Source organism: Camelus dromedarius, chromosome 3 (assembly GCF_036321535.1).
Source record: "Camelus dromedarius isolate mCamDro1 chromosome 3, mCamDro1.pat, whole genome shotgun sequence".
NCBI lineage: Eukaryota > Metazoa > Chordata > Mammalia > Artiodactyla > Camelidae > Camelus > Camelus dromedarius.
Window position 1 is genome coordinate 111707601 of NC_087438.1, and position 6104 is coordinate 111713704.

Genomic DNA, 6104 nt, shown 5'->3' on the forward strand with positions numbered 1-6104 from the left:
GTCCTAGTAGTGTGTATGCTGCTCAAAAATGTGATCATCTAGGACATGCTAATAAGTTGCTTTGGAAATAACTGAAGTCTTCCTCAGGAGAAGGCAGAAAAGAGGGAAGTAACAGCAGAACGGTAGGTCCCGGGAGGCCCGCCACCGACTCACTGAGGGGCCCCCACGCTGCCGAAATACAGCAAAACCGGAGCCTCGTACTCTCCAGGGATTTGGGTTTGGCACACTGAGTAGGTGTAGCACTTATTTGTGAACATTCACCCTTGGTCCTTCACAGCCACCTCTGGCGGTGGGAGCGCGTTGCCAGGACAGTTCACAGGGCAGCCCTGTGCGCGTGTTGAGGTCTTCTCTGGGGTGTCTGGCTTTGTTAGGTGGTAACGTGGGATCGACAAAGGGAAGGTGTGGCCTCACCGCCAGCGCGATTTCCTGGGCCATTCTTTGTGCACAGCGATGGTTCTGCTGTTCGGCAGGAGAGCCTGCACTTGAGTTTGCGCCAGTGTTGAGAGGCATTGCTGCTTCCTTTCGGAGACCATTTATGACAGAGGTGGGCCACTTGTGAGATGGTTAGGCAGAGTAGCAGTGTCTAAGGCAGGTGGCCTTGGACCAGTTGGTTCCTTGCTCTCTGTGCATGGTGCGTGTCAAGTCAGCAAGCTCAGAAACTGTTAGCGTTAAAGTCTAGGTGCGTAGTAGTCCTCGCTCGAGGCATTGGTGGATCAAATGGGGAAATAGCCCAGGACAACCTTTAGAGATTGTCAGGCCGTGAGCTGAGCTGCCCTTAATCTCGGAAGCCTTACAGAAACCTAGGCATACTGCTCCTGCCCCTGGAGAAAAAATAGAAACCTAGCTTGATGCAGAGTGGATTTTCGTATTTCTGTTTGTACTGCTGACATGGCAGCTGGCGTGGGCAAAATCATGAGATGGAATCTGTTCTGTAAGTTACTTCTTTAAATTTCCTCATAATTTTGCCTGTAGGAAAAAATTAAAATTATTCAAAGACAGCTTGCTGTCACTGGTGCTGCCCCAAAGCTTTCCAATCCTTTGTGTATTTTTTATGAATGAAATGGTTGCTGTGGGGAGGTCAGGATTCATCTAAGAGTATCTTGGTATGAATATAATGGTTTTGCAACTGTTTGAATTTTTCTTTTCTTGTGCCAGATAAAGAATGCAGCTGTCCCGTTTTTCAGTAGCTTCTGTTCATCAGCCTGTGTTTTCCTGGGCAGTTACTCCCAGAAGGCTTTTCTTAGTGATTGTAAAGCAAGAAAATCTTATCTGGGCCTGTGTTGCAAAGGTGGGCAACCTGTCATTACTTTCTGGCAAATTGAATTGATGGATTTTTAAGATAAGCCTTTGGGGTTCCTGTCACAGTTTCTGGGGCTCTGAGGAAGGGTTGAGCCTCCTCTGCTCTCAGTGTTTTGAGTGTTTTTCAGATGTTTGTAAGTTCTCTTGCACTCTTCTAATAAAAATGAAGACTTTGTCAAGAAGTGGCTTTGGATGATTTGGAGAGCTAGGAAGGGAAATAAGTACACCTGAGACCTTCAGTTGGCCTTTTACTTATTTAGGATAAAAAGTAGTTTGATAAGCTACCAGAGTTAGTGCTTCTTTAAAGACATTCTCTGAAAAGATAGGAACCGTCCCTCAGGAAAGCTATAAAAGCTATTCCCAGTGCATTGCAATTGCTTTTGACTTTTAGTCTTTTGGAGCAAATGTCTGATGTTATGTCTCGTGTTATGTTTTTAGAGCTGTGGGGGAAAATGTTTAAAAAAAAATCAAGGGGTATTATTAAACAACGATTATCTGGCTGACTTATGGGTGAGCTAAGTTGTAGGGCAGCTGTCCAGTTCTTTCTCTGTTGTCCTGACAGTAAAGCAGACAGTAAGTGATGTCTTAAAAAGTGATTTGCTTATTTCACACTGACATCTAAAGACATTAGCTTTGTGTTTGGCAACCCTGGGGACACCCCTCTGTGCCGTGACTTATTAATGTTTTTTAGACAAGGCTAAACCTGAATGACTCTATGTATTTATAATTTCACTATTCATATACCAGCTGCTAAAAGAAAAACCATGACTTTTAATCTTGTCTTGAAATTACTCCTAATTGTTAAATTCACCTAAACCCTTCCTGTTTAGGGAGGGTTGCTGCTAGTAACATCAGTTTGCAACGTTCTGCTTTAGGTATGTGTCTTAAGGGAGTCTGGAAACTGTAATAAATATGACTGTATTAATGTACTGCCTGCTTTGTCTCTGCTGATTGGGGGTGGCAGGTGGGGGTGGGGGGAGGAGGCAGGGGAGTCTGTTACCAAGTGAAGATGCTGACCTGGAGAGTTAAACTGTCTCAAGCTTCCTGCAGTCTCATCTTGTAACCTCGAGTCTTTCCTTTACCAAAGCACACACATCTAGATCACTATCCTTGAGACTGCTTTGTTCTTCTAAGTTTATTTGAAGTCCACGCTTAGAAAAGGAATTCGGGCCACATTGTGAATTCTCTCTTCTAAGCGCGCAGCAATGGTAACTGCCCTGTGACTTTATTCTGCCTAATAGCTCACTGGCAGTGATCCTCTCTGCTCACCGCTGAGACTGACTCTGCTCCCCTGGGAGGATTGCACCACAACTGACTGATTGATCCTCACATGCTTCCCGGAGTACCTGGACTTGCCACCAGCTTCCCTCTGTGCACGTAACAGGAAGTTGAACTGCCCAAAGATTTGCGACATTGATCACATGATTTCCTCTGTGTGCTTCCAGCCCGGAGTCACCTGGGTAAGGTGGACAAGTAACAATGACATTGATCCTCAGAGAGGGAAACCTCGAGTTAACTGTCAAGACCCAATTCCCCACTTTCAAAGAATACATTAAGTTGGGCTTAGCCAACACACAGGAAATTTCTAACCACCGCAGTGGAGGAAAGGGAGGCAAGACCCACGTGTTCCAGTTCTGGCCCTGGTTGTCCTGTATCACAAAGACTTGTGATTAAATGAAAAATCCTCATTAATCAAAAAAAGCAGAAGAGTCAGCTAGCTTGACATTTAAAATGTACAGTGATGTTTAAATATTGGCAGGGAGTGGAGGCCAGTGCAATGAGATATATCTTATGTCACTCTCCCTACACTTCCTGGGTAGGAGTGGCAAGGAAAAAAAAAATGTACTTTGCCCAACCCGGTTCTCTCCTTGGATGTGAATGAAGCGTACTTCAGTCTGCTCAGTGACCACTAGGTGGCAGTGTCTTAAAGAGAACTGCCTAACTGGAGTCCCGGAAGGACCCGAGTCTCCAGATCTCCAGTCCCTGCTACAATTTATTATAAAATGCTCACCGGTCTGGACTGAGATAATCAAGGGAAAACAAACTATTATCTACTCAAGTGGCAATATAAACGTTTCTTACCAATAATGAATTTACCTAATGTGAATCTTAGGAAGCCTGACTGAGGGCAATCAGCTGGTGACTGTGCTGGGGGAAGGGTGAGGAAGAGAGACTGCTCCGTGTCCACCGTTTTAGGGAACTGGCTTGCTGTTCTCGTATGTGGGGTTCTTCATTTCTCCTCAGAACACTGTCAGCGCCCCTCGGCCTCTTCCCACCTGCTGGCAGGGGATTACTCCAGGAGAACTGTCTTGGTGCCCTTATTTCTCAGCCGCTGCCTCACTTTTGGAAACAATTCAATTTCCCCCAGTGTCGAGGGCGGAGAGCCCATCTGTGAAAGGCTGCAGTTCTCTTACGATTCCATGATCAGAATTAAGCCTCCACTCCAAGACTGCAAGCAAATACGCTCTTGAATCCGAGGAAAATTTCTAATAGACACAGAAGACTGTGTTGTTTGAGGCTGGGCACCAGGGGCAGGAGTGGGTGGGCAGTGCTAGTAAGTCTCCTGGCGGCGCTTCAGGTCAAGCCCTCCCAGAGCCCTTCCCCTCTCTGTGTCAAGCAATGATTTCCCAGCCGCCTACGGTGAAGCGGGATACAGCATGTGAAATAATTAGGCACTGGTCTTCAAGTGAGTAACTGAAAGTAAGATTATAATAAAGAGCTTTATTTCATGCCTTTTTGGACCGTGACAGCTTGCACCACGTTTTGCTCAATTGCGCTGTGTGAAGCGGTAGAGGGCAGAGCATGCAGTAAGAAATCCTGTCGCTCTCAAGCATTACAGCCGTGCCAAGCGTGTTACACACATTACTTTGTTCAGACACAGCCACGGTGAGGGGAAGATTTTATCCCCAATGTGTACGTGACAGAACTGAAACAGAGGTTAAATAACGGGCCAGCATCTCTCTGCTAATAAATGGCAAATTTGGGATTCTGTCTCTGACGCGTACGTTGGTTAACCAGTTGCACCTTAAAAATACTAAATTTCTCAGGCGTTGAGAAGGAAGCTTTGAGGGCAAGCTGAGTCATCCCTGGACTAATCAGAAACCAGAGGGCTCAGTTAAATTCGGGCTTTTGGTTTGTGTCAAGCGTCTCTAGTCCCTTCTCATTTGACTGTTCTTTGGCTGGAAGTGAACACACACACGGGGCTTTCTGGCTCTCAGAAAGGACCAGGGTGGTGGGCGCCCCCAAGGCGGTGGGCCAGCTGTGGCTCTGGGGAGGGTGGCTGCCAGGTGAGGCCCACTTGGTGTTTCACCCAGCGGTTAGTTTGGCCCTGGAAGGGGGATCAGTCCAATAGTCTTGCTAAAAAGCAGGTGGAGTGACTATGGTCTTTTTCCAGGTCTTCAGAATGCATTTAGAACGTCTGCCGTCCTTACCTTTGCAGTGTTCTCCAACGCCTGGGAAGAAGGCTTTCCCTAGGCCTTGACTGTAAATTCATCTTATTCAAAACAAAACAACACAAAAAACTCTTCTCAAGGCTTTCAACTATGGCTGTGCCAAAGCAGCAGGAAAATAAAGATTCCCCGAAGGCCTGCAGTCTTTCTCCTGAGATCTAAAAGGGGGCCCAAGTGGAAACGTTTGACAGGCTGTCTGTCTTGTAAAATTTCCTTTCAACATGATGATGTATTAATTTCCAGAATCTGGCAATCCTAGGAGGGGCCCACTATCTTAGATGCTTTTACTGGTTACTTCTGAGCCTCAGTTTTCTGGTCTCTAAAATAGAATAATACCAACTACCTCCTAGGGTTAGCGACAGAGAGCGCCCGCCCAGACGGCCGGCACTTAATGTCATTTATGCTATGCTAAGCTTGCTCTGTGATTCTCAGCATCTTTCCTCACTTCCCTGTGCTTGCATCTCACGTCCTGAGACCGGGCCTGGCAAACAGATGGACACAGCAGAACGTTGTTGCCATCCTTTTTTTCTTGCACACACACGTTTGAAAGGTTGTTCCCAGGCTTCCTGAGTTCTCTGTGCCTCCTCCGTTGGTTCTCTCTGGGTTAAAACTTCAGCCTATTGTCAAGTTCTTTACTGCTGGGAGACCCGTGTGCTCCCCCAGGAATGACATTAGGCTCCGTGGGACATTCATTAGTTGGGGTTACAAGAGGACCACAGGGCACTGGAATGGTAATTTCCTACCTGGGACCCCAGTGACCCAGAGCGAGCTAGCTCAGCTGGTCTGAGCATGTGGCTAATGAGGGGAGGGTCGTGGCTTCACTCCTGTGTGGGCCAATTAGTGTCACGTGCAAAAGCACGCTCCTGGGGCATCAGGCCGCAGCCTTGCATGCGTGTGGCACTGGTCACCAGGATGGCTGTGCAGCCGTCCTCACTATCAGAAACCCAACGCAGAGTCAACATCTTCTTCCTTCCTATTACATGGCCCATTGTTCCCAAAACTTGGGTCACTTGTAGAGCATCTCCATATTTTTTGCCTTAAACCAAGCCGACCACTGCATTTTTATTTATTTGATATTTTTCTGTACATTTACTCCCTTTTTAGCTAACACTTAAAAGGAAGCTGTACATCACTACCATCAATGCAAAACAGGGAAATTTGCCCTAAATTGAAAATACACATAAAAAAAATATGCAACTATTGAAATTTCAGCGTTTATCTTCAGACAATATTCAGACACCTCCTGAGCCACAACTGATCATTACCCTTCTGTGTATTAATAAATATGTGGCTATAAGTCGTGTACATTATGTAACACACATTGTTCTGTAATAAAATGGTCACATCAACAAAAAC